Source organism: Sturnus vulgaris, chromosome 3 (genome assembly GCF_052056855.1).
Source record: "Sturnus vulgaris isolate bStuVul1 chromosome 3, bStuVul1.hap1, whole genome shotgun sequence".
In the NCBI taxonomy this organism is placed as follows: domain Eukaryota; kingdom Metazoa; phylum Chordata; class Aves; order Passeriformes; family Sturnidae; genus Sturnus; species Sturnus vulgaris.
The window spans coordinates 104,347,153-104,366,097 of NC_142245.1; the positions used below are offsets into that span (position 1 = coordinate 104,347,153).

At 37.1% G+C, this 18,945-nt stretch overlaps 1 long non-coding RNA gene across 1 annotated transcript; it reads left to right on the forward strand.

Annotated features, from left to right (window-relative positions):
* Window positions 1–2,558: 2,558 nt before the first annotated feature.
* LOC148224515 (uncharacterized) lies at window positions 2,559–18,724 on the forward strand. Its single transcript, XR_015802918.1, has 5 exons — window positions 2,559–2,869; window positions 3,609–3,711; window positions 4,897–4,991; window positions 8,068–8,196; window positions 18,600–18,724. It is a non-coding gene; the product is annotated as an uncharacterized LOC148224515 (long non-coding RNA).
* Window positions 18,725–18,945: the final 221 nt, after the last annotated feature.

Consider the following 18,945-nt stretch of genomic DNA (forward strand, 5'->3'; position numbering starts at 1 on the left):
CTGTTTAATTTATTAACAGAGGTGCACTAGCAGAGCCATAGGACCTGTCTGTATGGGCAGCTGTATGCAAAATCTCTACTCTCATTTAAGAGTCTGAAAGCCCCCACAGACATTGTATTAGTGTGACACTGTGGCACTGCCTGCAGCAGCTTGGATGCAACACTGAACTAATATGGACACACTTCTCCAGACCCAGATAATTTTTGCCTAGTGTGGAGCTCAGACAAAGCAAGTCCAGGATCACTTAGCTTTGTTCACAGTGGGTACATCCCTAAGGGCAGAAGAACACGGTGTAAAATGTCTGTGCCTGTGATATTGGGAGTGGGGATGTTTATACCTGAAGCAAGAGCACACACAGCTGAATTGAGGTTTAGACTTGCTTGGTCACACCCAGCTCTGCTCAGTGGAGTTATTTCTGTTTGGTGCTGGCATTATCTTAGCACAGGGCTGGGAACTGAGAGAAACTCTGAGAGAGCAGAGTGCAAAACTCTGGCAGAGACTAAGGGTTACACTAAATTCTGATGGGGTACTACCAAATCAATAAGTGGATGATTTGTCATCATAAGCAGAGTTCATTTTTGAACAATAGCACTTTATTTAAATTTCATTAAAGGCCAAGAAGTTCCAAATTTAATCTTGATTCTCCTTAAGCTCCTGTGACTGTTAAATGGCATTCTTGCATTACAGTCATCTACTTACCTTATTCAGGTGACTTGTTTCAAGATTGATTGAGGATATGGATTAACTTCCTTGAAAAAGAGTAAATAAAAAAAAATTAAAAAGCATGAAAAAGAGGTAATATTTAATCTAAAGGTAGAAACACGTGCAAAGAATCAAAGATTTGTAATATGCTTATTCCACCCAACTTTTGTTGGAATTAAATAAGAAAATATCTATGCATATATATGTGCTAAAGTGACTCTGCTGAGTGATGTGTTGATCTGCTGTAGGGTGTGTGCTCTATAGAAATCTGAGCATTGAATTTCAGAGCATGATTTTGCATTAATTGTAAAAGAACGCCCTCCACTCAAGACTGTTTCTTAGGCTCAGCACCTAAATTCCCTTAAAAGATGCTACTCTTCTTCCAGGCACGTATGAGTCTGAAAATTGAAGGGAAAGCACACTTAGAGATTTTCTTAGAAATTTCTTATTTAGAATTCAAGATGAAATAGTCTGAAGTTCTCAGATCAGGAATATAACAGGCAGTTCTGCTTTTGCTGAGCCCAGGTGATACACAGCAACAGGGAAAAAGAATATTCTCTTGGTCCACATACTTTCACACAGCTTTCAAAACTAGCAGTAGTAAGAGTGTAGCCCTCACCAGGAAGGAAAAAAATTACAGTGGTTTAAAACTAAGTCAAATCCTCAGTCAGAGTTAATTGACAATGCTAAAATGAAGTCAATACTCAGTTGATTAGAAGCATCTGATTCACCATTTAATGTGGAAGAGAAGAAAGGCACTGGATGACTAGATGAGTTAATGCTGTACAGAATTTCTCTATCCTGAAATACAGAGGACTGGGTAAGAAATCTGGACCTTTATGCAGTGTCACGATGCCTAAAAATGACCTGACATACCTGTAGCCAACTAAACAACATTGGAGTGTTATTTAGAGACAGAACAAGTGTATTCAGAGTGGTGCTGCTTTTTAAACCCTCTTCCGTTTGCATGACAGACTCTTCTGTCTTCTCCATGTGTGTTAGGTTTTGATTTTCTAACCAAATCAAGTGCTGTTTAGCAAAAGCTTCAGCACTGCTAGACTTTACTCAGACACGTATTGGCATCTATAGGAGTGCTGTCACCTGCAGCCAAGGTGGAGCTTTGGTAGAGGTTCAGAAGAATGCCCAAAGGCACTAAGATATTATGCCTTGCTTCTGCTCTTGTCCTGAGGATAATTTCCCAAGTGTTCTTGAGGGAGCAGTTAACTTTAGTAGGTGGTTACAAAGAATTACAATTGTGCAGTAGATTAAAGAACCACATACAGAATCAAAGTATTTGAATGTCCCATAAAATAAAGAATGAAACTCTAATAAAATTATGTGGGCATAAAAATAACCCTAGCCTAAAGATTTTATTGTCAACTGTATGTAGGGGGTTGACCCTGGCTGTATTCCAAGCACCCACCAAAGCCTCACTATCGCTCCCCTCTGCAACTGTAAGGGAAGAGAAAATATAGGGATCCATGAATTGAGATAAGGACTGGGAGAGATCACTCACCAAATACCATCGTGGGCCAAACAGACTCAGCTTGGGGATATTAACTGAATTCATTACTAACAAAATCAGAGCAGGATAACGAGAAGTAGAATAAAACTTAGAAACACCTTTCAACCCCCCTGCCTCCTGCCCAAGCTCGATCTCTTCTCCTCCATAAGGGCAGATGGGGAATGGGGGTTATGGTCGGCTCATCACACTTTGTTTCTGCTGCTGCTCAGGAGGGGAGTCCTTCCCATGGGAGACAGTTCTCCATGAACTTCTCCAGTGTGAGTCCATCTCACAAGCAACAGTTCTCCATGAACTGCTGAAATGTGAGTCATTTTTCCACAGGGTACAATCCTTCAGGAACAGGCTGCCCCAGTGTGGATCCCCCACAGGGTCACAAACCCTGCCAGGGAACCTGCCTCAGAGTGGGCTCCTCTCTCTCTGGGTCTGCAGTCCGTGCCAGGAACCTTTTCCATCATGGGTTTCTCATGGGATCACAGCCCTCTCCAGCATCCACCTTCTCCTGCTGGAATCTTTCATGGGATGAATCTCTCTTTGACATGGGGAAGCTCCTGGCATCTTCTCACAGAAGCCACCTCTGTAACACGCCTGGTACCAAAATCTGGCTCTGCAAACCCGACACACTGTGTTACACTGTTCTTGTTGGTAAGTGTGAGACATAAGCTAAAGATTATTCTGTTCTAGCAGGAAATAGAACCTAATGTAAAATATATGACAATGTACTAGTGTAGTATACAGATGTATACACATAAAATTATATGTATTATATAAAATTCAAATTAAAATATAATTGCTTGAAGTATAATAATTATATTTAGAAGTGGTGTATTATGGCTGTGTTATACCTTTATCCATCTTTTTCTCCTTTTGCAAATATGTAGCAACCAACATACCCAATTAAAACTAACCTTCTCTTGAAATTGATGAAGAATTAATGTTTTTGCAGTATTTTTAGGAGTTATTTGAGCCAATTAATGGGCTGATATTCATCATGTGTTTATGTCCACTTATCCTTTGTCCTATTTTAAGATTGAAAGCAATAATAAAAGAAACATGATGCCAGAGTGAAACATAAAATTGAGACTATTTTTAGAATTTATTAATGTGACAAAAAGCTCAAATTAAAAATGCTGGACAGTTTTAAAGGGAAATTCTGCAAGATATTCAAGTCAATTTTAGGTAAGTCCATTAATTTCTCTAATAAAAATATTCTATGACATGCTCTATGCCCGGTGCAGAAACCCTGCCAATCCACTAAGTGGTAATTTAGGGTCAGACCAGGGAATTTTACGTTCTGATACCTATTTTAAAGACTAATTATGCATCCTATATGAGATAAAATGACAAAAACTGGAATCCATGTCTTGCTGTTTGTTTTCCCCAGATGCTTGTACTCTCAGCCCATTAAATATCAACTTCTCTTTGCAAAGCAGAATTGCTGAAGCAGATGGTAGTCACGTTGCAAGCCAGCCACGTATATTCTTCATGTAGGTAGAAAATAAAAATTTTTATCTTCTTCAGGCTGATGGACAATGAAACCTATAAAAGTATGAAACCCTCCCTAAAGAATAAAAAATAATCCCAAATGGATGGGTTAGCCAGTGATCCACTGAATTCAAGGAAGAACCTCCTCACTCTCCCTTGCCAAAGCAGATTAGCTATGATGACTTTTTTGGAAAGTAAAACTTAAAAATCTAAGTACTAGAAAAAAGAATGAATCCCAATCTCTTCTTGGCACCTGCTTTTCTGTACAGCAGAATTAGTTTTTGCATTCATACTATGGTACATAATGAACTTTCTTATGAAATTCCATAAACACATTAGATTCAGCAGCTATTTCCATCTAAATATTAAGGCTGCGTTTCAATGTTACCACATAGATTCACTTTATCTATTACTTATTATCCACTTCGTTACATAGCAGAGCCTGAATCTCTATTTTACTTTACAAAAATAAGCACTTTTTTCCCTAGAACATTTTTTCTGGCCTCCAGGAAACTTTGCCAGAGGCTGTAGTCACCCCAAGAGTCTCTGGCATTTCTGTTGGTACCTCTTCTCCAAGCATCTTTGTTATTCTATGGTTCCTTTATTCCTTATTAACACCATTTTTTAAATGAGCTGGTAGTACCTAGTCAATTCTTGTACAAGAGCTGCTAGGACAGAGTGTAAATTAAGGATGTGCAAAATATAACAAATATAACAAAGATCTTTTTTGTCTTTCCTTCTCTTGGTGAGAGATGAAAAGGAGAATCTCAAAATGAGGATGTAGGATTTTTCTTGTCTTATTTAATGAAAAGAACATGAACACACTTTGCTAGCTAGTGAAAAAAATTATTATTGAGTTCGTTAGTCAAGGTTAAAGCTGGAGGCAACATGTAAAACACTTGAACCACTTCTCTGCCAAGACATTTTTATCAAGCTATCTATTGTCTATACAGCTTAATACCCTTAGCTCTGTGCACACACCTTCTCCTAGTGATTAATTTTTAAGAGAGCACTCACTCTTTGGTTGCTAAGGGTTATGATGTAGTTTTTTATAAGAAACAATACACTAAAAATTTCAAGTAGGATAAAGTATTTGTTGCTGCACTAAAACTCAAATGAGAGAACATTTCAGCACTGTTACCTTCAGATGGTTCTTTTCTCAAAATAAAGCATTATTTTCTCTACAGAGGGATTTCTGAAAGAACTCAGCCATGCAGAATGCACAGGTTCACTCTGCTCCAGCAGGAGGGATACTGCTCTGTAGCTGAGCTCTGGCTCTGAGGTAAGTGCCCTCTTGGCACCAGCTCCAGCCATGCTGTACCAACTGAACTCTTGGAACCTGTCCTCATGGAAAACCCATTAGGTTTGCCATTCCCCATTCCATATCTTCTTTGGGGACTAAATGCATGATTGCTAGGGACTCAGTGAAAAGGGCAAAGCCATAGACCTTCTAGTTCTGTATTCACAGGTCAATGCCAAGCTCAAACAAACAGGAACCTCCCTTAGCCACCCAACAGAATAGAAAAAGCTTTTTTGAAAAACCTAGTCAATTAACATTTTATTTCCTCTGTGTGTCCAGCTATGCACATGTGTATGTGTAAGATCACAGAATATTCTGAGTTGAGAGGGACCTACAAGGCTCATCAAGTCCAGCTCTGAAGTGAATGGCCCACATGAGGATTGAATCCACAACCCAGGTTATTAGCACCCTGCTCTAACCAACTGAGCTATCTATGTGTAAATAGTTTCTGGTTACACAACTCTATGTTAACTCTAAATCTGCAAAAATAATTGAAATTTTTACAGCGGCATTTTTATTTTTGTATTTGGAAGAGCAACCAATCTATGGCTCCTCATCTACCGATGAGAGGTAATTCATTATCTGTTGGGGGAGAAGGGGAAGATGAACACCTGTAAGTTTTTTTGACAATGCCACTAATTATGACTAAGCTACAAGCTGAGGTAGCACAAAGAATTGTTCCAGCACACATGTACAAGTGCTGAGTGAAGTGCTACAGAGATCTCTGATGTTTGCTTTGTCTATTCCATTGTGACATACCAAAATGAAAGGTAGCCTGTCCCTCACATCGATCTGCTGGCAAGCAGGATGATGAATTATTGTTGCAACTTGTTCTGTTACAGCCCTGTAGTGCTTGAATTCTAGTTATTGTCTCTACAAAGTTGTCTGGTACATGCACATTTAACTTGTGATTTTTATGCCTTTTATTCATTGAAGGAGAGCACCACATTAAGTGAAAAAGATTTTGTTTCCCCATTCGCAGTGAGACAAAAAATGTTCCCAGCCCATATGATCATGACAAAGTACGCTCTTCAAATCTCTTTAAACAAAAACCTTCAAAATACACCAAGACTTTTCAGAATCATTTTCTATATCTTTCAGGCCTTATATTATTGGCAACATCAGCTCTCTCTCTTGCAGATATTGGAGGGCAATGGGAAACTTGCTTTGGACTGTAGATTCAGTAGTTTGAATTTTATTTTATTTTTATCTCTTGTATTGTGTAAAGGTTCTTGTATTAATTTAGATTGAGTTCTAGTTAAAATCCAGTAATAAATAATGTATTTATACCGGTTGTTGTAAGTACTTCAAAGCATTCATAATATTGCAGTAATACATGTATAAATCCTGTTATATTCAAACTGAAGATGTCAGCTTTGTCTATTCATATTGAATGAACATGGATTTCTTTTCAGGAGTATAGTTGTTATTTGGTACACGGCAAAAAATCTTTGAAGTCTCCAGCCCATGGCTGCTTGGAAGGAAATTGCATAGCTCTGAGAGGTAGGATGAGACCAGGAATGACAGAACTTCTTTGTTCTTGTGCTCCAATAGTTCTATTTATAACAGGTATCTGGGAGAGGATGGAGTCAGAAGAGGTGGTGGAAGAAACAAGAGGGGCTCCATGGCTTTTTGTTGCAGTAGAGTGACATCTAAGCATGACAGAAAACTTGCAAAGCTTCTCCTCTGTTACCAAGAGAGCTGGAATTCTAGCTTTCATCTCATCTGTTATATTTTCCAATTTAGTCACAGTGTAACTGCTTAGTGACACCTTGCTAACAGAGATATTGACTGTAACAGACATTTCTTGAATTCACCTCTTTCGAGAACTAGGTTCTAGGCTATCATGTCAACTTGAGGTTCTCCAAAGCACTTGGGACACTCCAAATTGTAAAGGAAGTGATGACAGGCAAACATTGACTCACAGAGCTCCCCCACAGCAGACTGAATATTGATCCAGCCTCACTCTTGGTCTGCCACAGAGAGCCAGGGTTACCAGATACATAAATGCTTGCCTGTACATGAACCACAAATATCTATCCAGAGCTGGGCACAAATTGATACTGATTTTATGTAATAATGAAAAGAGAAGAATAAAAAGTAGACATTACTCACACAGCAATATTCAGACATTTTTCACTTCTTCAGGGTTGGTGCAGCCTCCCCTTGAGTACTGTGGGAAGTTCTGGGACAGAAAATATGAGGGTCCTTGAATGTATCCAGAGGGTAGCAAAGTATGTGAAAGGGCTGGAAGGAATGTCCTGGAGGAGCAGCTGAGGGCTTTGGATTTGTCCAGTCTGGAGAAAAGAAGGCTGAGGAACAATCTCATTGCTCTGGAAAACTTCCTGAGGAACGCAGGTGGAGAGGGAGAAGTTGAGCTCTTGTCCCTGGCATCCAGGGTCTGGACATGTGGGATTGGTTCTAAGCTGTATCAGGGAAGGTTTAGACTGGACTCTGGGAGCATTTCTTTACTGAGAGGGTATCAAATATCAGGAGGCTTCCTGGAGAGGTGGCCAATGCCACAAGCCTGTCAGTGTTCAGGAGGCATTTGGACAATACCCTTAAGAACATGCTTTAACTTTTGGTCCTTCCTGAAGTGCTCAGGCAGTTGGACTAGATGATTGTTTTGGGTCTCTTACAACCAAAATAGTCTATTCCACTTTTTAAAAAAAAATTATTTTATTTTTTTGAATTTTTTTTTTTTCTGAAGAGAAATGTAATGAATACAATGAATCACAGTTTGGACATGGGCAAAGATCTTACATTGACAAACAATAAATATAATTCCCAATGACAAAAATGAGTGATTGGTTTGTATACAGAATTGAGTCTGAATCAATTAGATAGACCAATAATAACTTGTTTTGAGACAAGATACAATAGGAATGCTAAACACAGTAATCGCCCATATTCCTGTAAGGCAGAATTTATGAGTGTTGCTGCTTATGGCTATTGAGTGAAAATGGATATGGAGGGTCAGATTGATCTCCTGTAACTTTATTTCCCTGAAGTTAGATATCTCTGCTCTGTTAGTCATTTGCACTACTTCTGTTTTCAGGTTGTAAGAGAAGTAATAATGCAGGGCATCTGAATGCAACTCCCGTGACCTGATGTGTACATGACCCTGAGTAAGCTGGGACAGAATTCTTCCACAGATAATGCCTCCACTTAGACTACATGAGAGCAGGTGAAAATAATCTACTTAACCTTAAATTTAATTTAAAATTAAGCTGAATCTCATTCTGACATAGTGTTTAGAAAAATTTTGTATGGAATATCTTATTCTTCAGCCCTTTTTCAGAGAGTTGTTAAAACATGTAGAGATGGCAGAAAATGTACTGATGTAATGACATCTTTCAAGGGACAAAAAATGTATGGTTTTAGTTTGGGTTCATGACCTAATTGTTACAAAGTCTTGCTATCCTGAGAAAAAAAAATCTAAACCAAAACAAAGACTATGGACCAGTTCCAGCTCCCATTTGCATTGCCCTGCCATGGACAAAAGCAGGAGTTATTTTGGCTTCTCTGAGTTTGATGAGATCTGGAATTAGTCCCTACGTGACCAGAATTTGTGTAAATTAAAATTCTTGAGAACTGAGAGTTTTAGACTCTTTTCAATCTATATTTCTCAACTATCCTGATACATACACATATGCTTCTTTTTTTGGCAGCTGCTCATTTGATGATGTTAAATTTATAGATTTTGCAGATATTATTGCAGCTGGAATTAAAATTAGGCATTCCCCCCATTCTCAAACAAGAGTTTAATTTTTGGTGCAAATAAGTGAAGTTTAAGTTGCTAAAAGTGATCTCAATAACTGACATATCTGGTCCAACTCTAGCTCATTGAACACAAGGCTAACACAGCTATAGTACTTTTGCAGAAGTTTGGAAAAGAGAAGGAAGATTCTTGATTCCAAGGTGCCTGGTGGAACTCCACGTGGTCTTTAAAGGAAACACTGAAATCAGGCAGTAATGCCACTGAAAATTTACCAGTATTCCTTCTTGTAGCATCCTTGTGGGTTTCAGTGAGACTGATCACTCAGTCACCGAAGTTTTAGCATGAATGGAGGGAATTAATTATTAGTTTAATTAAGATTTTCACATTGTAATCATGGGGGACTGTCAATCTGCTTACCAAGAAAAGTAATCATAACTAAGAAATTACACTATTTGAATAAGTAAATGAATAATTTGAAAGTTGTGGTTCAGCTTTGGAAATGAACTGATTTAATTAATTTCTTCATCATCACTAGTTGATGATAATTCATGCCAATTCTTTGCATTTGAAAAAGAAATGCATGGTTTCAGGTTCCAGAAAATTTAACTTAGCAGCATACATGATTTACAGTCAGAAATTGTCATGGCAAATTTAACTGAGTTATATCTGTTTCATTGCCACTGGCTATGACTTTCAATTTCAGTTTAAATTCTCTCCATATAGGGAGCACTAGATGTCTGGTACTGAACAAAAAAATCCATAATAAAAAAGCAGTGACGCTTAGGGTTCATATATGTAAGAAAAACTAACGATAAAAAGTAATGTTAAAAACAACAACAACAACAACAAAAATACATAGTTATTGGAAAAAATATTTGTCAAAGACTGCTCTGAACATGGCGTGGGGATTTTCCTGGATACAGTTCATTTTCATCTGCTTACGTATTTTGTTACAGTGAATCATATTAAAATACATGGATCTCTGACATTAGCAGGATGAACTATAATAGGAAGCATGTGAATCTTCTGGAGCAGCTAAAAATCCATAGGCTTGTTCTGGAAGGGGCAGGAATTATTAGGAAAGAGGTCCATCATCTGAACAAAATTGTACCTTCTCTAAGAGCCAGTGAGAAATTAATTGTTCATCACATTAAAATCAGTGGGGATGAGAGAGGACAAAGCTCCATTTTAAAATTATTTAATTATCACAATTAAATTATAATCTCATATACATGGTGTTTTTTTGTGGGAAAATTTAGGCAATAAGCCATGGTTTTAAAAATATCAGAATACCAGCATAACATTTAATACACAGTAATCAGTCAATAACATCTAACATAAGCAAATGCCATATCCAGGAGAAGACTAAAACTCCAGAAGTTTTAAAATTGCCTTAACACTGTGTAATTCAGTGTTGACATAACTTTGAGAATGTAGCTACTTCTCTGTAAATGTTTAGTTTCTTGCATAATAAACATCTTTGGGCACACAGAGCTTCAATTTAAAGATTCTCAAAACAAGCAACTGTTATTCATGGCAGAACTTAAGCTGGATCTATAACTAAATTCAGCTCAGTACCACAGATCCCTGCACCACCGAAGATAAATTTGTCCTTTCCACTAAAGCAGTCCTTAAAGTTGAGAAACATATTGCAATAGAGGGGATTTTTTTTTTTTTTTTTTGTATTTTTGGTTGATAAATCTTGCATGCTCCAGAAAAACAGACAGGAAAAAAATCTGGGAATAAAGGAAAATTGGATCAGCACTATGCCACCAGCTCTAAATTGAGAACAGTGACACATTCAACTTTAATGTTCCTGAAACAAAGCATTTTGGCTTTAAGTTTTTAAATCTAACTTTTTTTAGATTTTTTAGGTGCTATTCAGGGAAAAGAAGTGATCAAAAAATGCCTTCTCCCCACCACCCCGTTGAGTTAATTGAATTGAACTCAATGCAATGATTAAGGTAGATAATTTCCAAATTTCAAATTATTTAGTAAAAGCTACAAATCCTTTAGTAATTCAACCTTTCTGATATAATTTCCTTTCTCCCAGCAAATAAAATAAATCTAGCAGTTCATTCTTCCTGTTTCATAAAGATATTGATAAGTACTGCAGTTAAGCTGGATCTAAATTATGGAATTGCAACATGATGCTGCATATCTGTGTGAATTTTTTGATACTCTGCTGGTTGTGACTGGAATAGAGTTATTTTTTTTCCATAGTAACTTTTATGGGCTTTTGTTTGGGATCTGTGATGAAAACAGTGATGATTTCACTGGAATATTTTATTTATTCATTCCTGAGCAGTGCCTACACAGCATCAAGATCTTTTCTGCTCCTCTAACTGGTCCACCATGAAGGAGACTGGGGGTGTGCAAAAAGCTGTGAGGAAAACAATCTTAATTAATTTTGAATAAACTTGTTCATAAAAATAGATACAAAATCTAAATTTGCTGTTTCATGGATGTGTAACATAGAAGAATTACTTCTTGAGGTTAATCTTTTTTTATAGGTTCAGCTAAAGGAACTGTACTGAAAGAGATAAGTTAACAGAATATACCTATTTAAAATGGACTAACCTTTTAAGGAAGCAAAGATCACTCTCAGTATGGCTATGAACACGAGGTGCAGTCATTTAATTTTTTGGTCAAAATTAATGAGGAAATTTGAGTTTCCTCATTCCTAAATACTCAGGTTGGAGACTATTATTTCCTTCTATTCTGTACTGTGAATACTATATGCAGATTATCTCTTTATGGAAGTCTTACACCATCTGAGTGCTACCTGGAGTTGAAAAGGAAGCATTTTACTTATATTCACTTCTTATATAAGAACGCAAATAAATTTAAACTTTCCTCATAGGAAAAAAATATGGAAATACAGGAATTCTTTCTTGCCTCCTGACTATCAAAAATACTGAAAAGAGTCCTAGAAAACCAATATGAATGCTAAATATAATCTCATTAATTATCCAGTAGTTCTATTTTCTCAGTAATGAGTTATACAGTATTACCCCAGAGTTAGCAAAATAACACATTTTCCATACTCCATCGTGGGAAAAATTTCAGTTAAACACAGTTTACGTTATTTGCAGTTCCTGTGTTTTGTAACTTCACAAGTGAATGTCAGTGATCTGCCAATCAAATCCTTGCTGAAACACTTGGAAAAACAAAATCTCTAATGGCAATGCCCTTCACCACTGCATACTGAAATGTCAGCTTAACAGACAAGAGATCTTGTAGTCATTATCTCACACGTCATTCAAGAAAAAAAAGAGAAAAAGAATGGATAAAGTGAAGTATTTCAATGCCATTTCCTGTATTTATGTTTGTTGGCTTTGACATTCTGTCATACTTCAAGCTTTTATAGCACACTTGTCCTCCATGCAGTGCTTTATCTATGAGGTGAAGAACAGAATTCCATTGTTGCAGTAAGAGAAGGGAAAGGACAGGGAAGTGATTTGTTTAAGGCTATTTCTCACATCACAAGAAGTGAGGAGAAGTGTCCCTATTTTTCCCAAACACTGACCTTTAACCAATCTTTCCCACTGTAAAACATGACTCACTGTGCTGTTCTACTCCATCACTCCATTGATTCCTCTGAAGTCAAATGTAAGACTCCTATTGCCTGCAGAAAAAAGATAGACCTCAAAAAAAACTGGAAAAAAACCCAATCAAGACCAACCAAATGATCAATCAAACAAGCAAAAAACACTAGGAAACCCCCTGGTTCATCTTTGAATTTTCTTAGCTTTTTCTTCTTTTTGACATTTATGAGACTTCTGAAAAGAATTTTTTTTTTTTAATTCACAACAGTATACAGAATAAAATTGCTAAATTTTACACTGAAGAATTCCTATAGAATTCTGGTTTTTTTTTTTGCATATGATCTAATAAGATTTAGCAAAACAAAGAACTGAAGGAGAGCTCATCAGTCCTAACCACTGAAATATAATTTTTAATAAATTTCACTTCTGTCAACAGAGCTGGTTTTTTTATTTTTAATAGAAGTTTTGACTTTCCATGCTGACTACTGGATATTATTATTATTATTATTATTATTATTATTATTATTATCATCATCATTATTATTCATAGCAGTAGTAGTATTAATTTACTGTTTAAATGTCTGGAAGACAGAAACAGTCAGAAATCTTGGGACCAAAGCTTGAAACTACTGACTTCACTTCATGGCATTCTTGACCCATGACCTTCCCCAAAATAAAAGCATTCTTTCAAGTCTCTTCTGTGATGCAGACTGCCTTAGATGGCACTGAAAATATGCAACTGTTAGATTGCACTGACATTGGTAAATAAAAATACTCTTCTTGGTAATGCCCAATGTTGTGTCAAAGGCTGATGGCTCCTAACTGCAGTTAGGGAGGTCCAGATTTTATATCAGAAAACTTTCTCTGAGAGGGCTGTGCTGTTCAGGAAAAGTTTTCCCAGAGAATCTATGGAGTCTTAATCCTTGGAAGTTTATCAAGATTTAGCTAAGCAGAGACATAGCTGACCTGATCTACTGTGGAATGGTTCTGTCTCAAGTGCAAGGCTGAGCTATATGACCTTTATTTCTATAATTCCATTCCAAATTATTTATTTTATAGTTATTTGTGTTTGATTTCCTTTAAAATGACGGAATGTCTTGGTTCTGTAAAGAGGCAATAATTGGGCAGCTGCAGTTCGGTCTTACTATGTGTGCCAAATTAGTGTTCCTCAAAAAGTGAGCAACTGATTGAGCATTCTTAAAAGAATAGTGAGGAATTTCCCTGAAAACATCAACGTTAAATACTCAAAAATAACAGACTTTAATTTGGGAAGCAAATCTACTCAAAATCTGCATTATAGTACTTGCTGATTTCACTGAAGGCATGCACTGCCACTCAGCATGACCAGGCAGGTCATAGAATTTGCTCTCTGAGCCCCTGGGGACACATATTTAGTAATTAGCTGAGAATGGAGCTGTGCTAGGTGATGACTCACTGATGGACTGTGGGACACACAACTAAAGCCTGCCAGTGCAGCAGGGCTTACAGAAACGAGGGATCTACCTATGTGTGCAGCACTCAACCAGCCAGCCAGGGCTAGACTGAAGCTTTGTTCTTCCCAAAGGCATAAAAATACTCATCCACTTGTTTTCAGAGGTAACTGTGTCTTTTGATCCTTGCATGTGTTGAAACTCTAATTCTGGCAATGCAGAAGTAGCATATAATTATTTTAATTTTCTTTTTTTTTTTTTTTATTTTATCAGATCCCACTGATGGCCCAATTGTACACATATAGATTCTATCAGCAAGGTCTCTTCCTTAATTCAGCCTACAACCTGTTCTCATAAAAGTTTATCAGACAGGGTTTATTTATGGGAACATGGCTAAATAGTAATGTTTACTGGTCACTGGCACTGCAATTACTTCTCAAAATGTCCTTGAAGCAGGTTTGATTGATATTGGCAAGCCCCTGGTAAGCCATTCTTACTTAGCAGACATAAATAGCAGTTTAATTTAGGATCTCTAAGTCACAGTGCATAACATTTAACAAACCAAAACAAGCCCTTTTGGTCCAGGCCAAATAGTGAGTTAAAGCAGCATCTAATTTACAGTTTCCTTTCTTGCAGTGAAATGAATTGCAAATTTGCCTGCAGAATGAGAACTCAATTGCAGTTCAGTTCACCACACAGTGAAAACTGACAGTCTGAAAGTCCTGTATAAAAGGCCAGAAAACACTTATCAGCTGTAGATGAGCACTGGGAACAAGGATGAGTCTGCACTACTGTCCATCCTCATGCCCAGGTGTTTGACATATGCCCTGAGGTAAAAAAATCCAACTGAGACTGTTAGCAACATTTATGACAAACTAAACTCTCTATGGCAAAATAAATTCTCAGCTATTACCTACTTAGTGAAAGATTATGACTTCAATTGTATAGATAATGTCGACATGAAACTCTCATTTAATTATATTATACCATATTTGCAGCAACACTGATATCATAGAATTCAAAATTGGGTATTTTTTGAAACAAGTCACTGAAGACTGAAACAGAGAGAAATGGAGGTTTTCATGCACAGAAAGCCCTTGTTTGTGTTCTCCAACAGCAAACTGAGTCTCAAAACCACATGAAATCAATTGACCTCTATACTGCAATACATTTAACCCTGGTATTTCTGCTTCTATTGAGTGCTTAATATCAAATAATCTAATTTATCTTTAACTACATACAAGGAGAAAAAAAAAATCTGTGTCGAGATGAAGGGTAGGTGCTGAAGGACAGACACCTCAGTGAGACTACAGATGTGGAGATTCAGTCTTGTCCACTGAGCTAAGGTAAAATGTTAGAGACTTTTCCAAGCTTGGTGCTTCTCTTTGTGTCTCCAGTGAATGCCTTGGTCTCCCTGTGTCCTTGGCCTTTGGGTCTTTATCTGCTCATTATTGAACGAAGTGTAGCTTTAACCAAGTGTGTTGAGGAGCAGCCCTAGAAGTGATGCTCAGACACTCATCTTCCTTGGCACATATGTATCACTGAACACGCTTACCTAAGCATTGAGTGCTTTATCACTAGACAGGAATTGAATACTTAGGAGGATCTGGGAAAGATGGTAGGAAATCAGAACTCTCAGGCCTGAACTGAGAAACCTAAGCACTGGTCCTACACACTGGTTTGCTTTTATTATCTCTCTTCCCATGCTGGTAATTTTGGGCAGATGTGTTTGAAGTGACTCTCCTGTCACCCTGTCAAAATGCAGAAGGTCTGGGCTTGCCTCCCCCAGCCCCCGGAAATTTAGACTATTATCTATTTTGAATTTGACTTTTGTAAACAAGACCCATTGTCTCTATAATCTCTATTTCTACCTCTATAACAGGCCTCTTGCTAATTGCTGAGATATCAGTTAGTTCTGGTACAGTCAGTTACATCTTACAAAACGGCTTTACAAGGTTAGCCAGCTCTGGAAGTGCTGAAAGAGGTTTACTTTTATTTATTTCTAAATCTAGGCAGATGCTTAGAAGAGTCTTTGTAGAGAGCAGTTTTGGACTTGAGCTCCCTAAGCACTACTTCAGATACTGAGTTTGCTTTTATCCTCTGACCCAAGTGACCTAACCAGGATGGTTAGAGAAAGCCTGGGGGATCATTCCCTGTGAGCTCAGGCAGAGCTGGCAGAGCCCAGGGGCTCAGTGCTCTGCTGCTGTCTGACCCACAGCAGCTCTGGATTCAGCAGCCTCTGGGTCCCAGTCTTCAATCCTACACCATTCTGGCTTTCTAAATAAACAAAGGCTTTTACTCTTTATAGGGGTAATGCCAACTGCTCAGTCACCTGACTGTGTCTCTTTTTCTATATCTTTAGATTAGTCAGTGCTTTATATGACACTTTAGCAAACATCTCTTGTGATAATGGAAAGCTAAAGGTGAGCAGGCAAATTAATAGTGAAGTAATTTCACAGCTATATCTGGGATAATAACTTTTACTATAGGCAGAGAGTTGGTCCTAAGGGTGTGTTTTTTATTCACATTTCATAATTTTTTCTCATCCTGATACTTGAATTTACTACAGGACTTCCAGTACAAATTTGAGAAGAAAAGTCTTTTAAAAAGGACATTAGAACAGGCTTTGCTGTTAAGGAGGAAAGGTTTTACTTTCACAAACTCATGAAGTAAACATGCAAAAAAAACTTTCTTAATAAAGAACTATTTTTAAAGTGCCTAATAGCATAGTAATAGTGGCTTAATAAAACTGCTCAGACAGACTTGACATTTATGGGGATTTTCTGTGGAGTGACAAAAATAACTGAACTATGATGATGAACAAAATACATTTGCACTTCTTGCACCTGCAACCCAACCATGTGAAAGAATATATAAAAATAGATTATCTCCTTTGATTTATTAAGAAAAAGAAATTAGATACTAATTTCTTCCACAGACCTAGTGCTCAAATCCAAACCAGGGAAACAAAATCGGATATGAATGTACAAAATATATCTTTAATGTTCTCAGCACTCATCACACATATTTTAAAATGTGAGAAGTGTGGGGTTTATGGTGTTGAGCTGCTATCTGGATGTTCAGACTGCCTGGGAGCTGTTCAGCATCATTAGATGGGGCTTTCTATCTGCAAAGTCCCCAGAGGGCTTTCTAAAATGTGAAGCTGATGCAACTTCCACCCGTTGACCAAGGGACCCCTCTCAGCCTTGAGAGCTTAACCTCAGCCCCCTCAGAGGGATTCCAGGAAGGAACAGTCACACAATGGACAGGACAGATATTTGGGAAGGGAAAATGGCCAAGGACATCAGGGCACCACTTTCAGGGCTGAAAGATCTCAGATGTCTCAGTAGGGCACAACAGACCTTGGTGTGCTGGAGTAGCACCAGCACTAAAAGCAGTCCTGTGTTCTACATGTATGCAAGATAAACCTGACGGAAATAGATCATTAATTTTTTCATCCCTGTGAGTAACACTCCAATTTTCCCATGAAATTAAGTGTGACCTGCATCAGGGTGTATTATTCAGCAAACCTTTAGTCCTTATCATACCAAAACTACCTGCAAAGCCCCTGTGTAATGTGCTGAATGGAAACGAACCATCCCAACATCTTAAAGGATTCCTTTTTAACCTTCTGTCCACAATAAAATTTACCATGAAAGATGTTTTATGCAGTTTCTAACTAGGTTAGCTATTTTTGGTTTTCAGTCTGTGTGTTTGGATCTATATTTACCTTTGGCTTTATATAAGATAGTAAAAAATTTTAGTGGTGGAATTGCATTTTTTCATTTAAACTATCATGACAGATATAGTTACATGTCTAAGAATCCCATGCCCCAGAGTATGGTGTACTTTATATTAAAGAATATGTAACTGTCTTAATTAAGAAATTCTTAAAAATTTCTACTGATAATTCTCCTGCAGAGAATAGGCTTACTAATGAAGTTGAAGTGTATGAAATCCAAGAAAACCTGCACTAAAACTTCCTAAAACTAGCACTACCCAAGTATCAACCTTATATTTAATCTACTCCAGTGGAACAGCTTGACAATGTAAAAGAATTATCAAAAATAGACTATTATGGATATTTTTAATCTACTAATTCAATACAGCCATGAAATCTTGAATATCATCCTCAAATATATTTATACACAACAGAACGTTGTTTGCCTTTTGAAGTCACATGCTGATTGAATTCACACATTTAAGAGTTTATCAATAGTATGTTTAACATGTACACTATTATCTTACTGATTAAAAAAAAATCTTTAAAACAAATTGCATATATATTAGTTCCTTAATTACCCCCCTTTCTCAGTCCTCTGTGCTAGCTGTGACCTGAGCTATATTTGTGCTGACAGGAGACTTTGTGACTCAGCTGTCAATTGTCAATTGTTTTGTGAGGTTCTCATGCTGAAGGATGAAGGGCTGGACCTTGAGCATAAAGGCTGGCTTTGGTTTTCTCCCCAGTTTTATACCAAGTTTATTCCCCTGGATGTAGATCCCAGTCCCTGTGAGCAAAGCCAGAATTTCCAGGTTCTGATGAAAACTTCCTGTGTGAAGACTTGCAAATTAAGTGTGAAATTCATCACATTTCAGGAATGCAGACATTTAAATTTCTGTGCCACTGAAGTTTGGTTTAATTCTTATTCTAAGTAATACTTTTTTTATATTTTCAATTTTCAATATTAATTTGTACAGTATGTGAGTACAGGATGGGATTTTGTTTTGCCTGGGGTTTTAGGTTAAGAGGGGGTTTTGGGGGTTTTGTTTTAATAGTTTTTTTGCTTGTTTATTTGTTTGTTTTAATATATATATTTATTCTAATTTTATCTTTTTGCCTTCAACTGTTTCCAGAATAACTCTGTCTTGGTTCTCTTTCATATTCCTGTAGGAGCTATCAAAATACCATATTTTTGTTACTGCTCAAGTCACACAGGTGGAAGCACATTGAATTTTTGAAATCTATTGGTTCCTTCGAGAGAGTGACTTTTCCTCTAACTTTAATATTCATCCTGAAGTCTAGAAAGCAGAAGACCAAAGGTTGGTCCTGATTTTTTCAAATATACCATGATTTATTTATATTATAATTTGTATTACGTTTTGTTTCCTTCTCCTATGTATTTACCTTTTTATATATTTAATGTTTCCTTTTACTAATCAAATTGATACATGACTCAAATTATTAATTTTCTTCTTGCTACAAAACAGATGGGATAAAATTTAAGGATGTTTCTGAG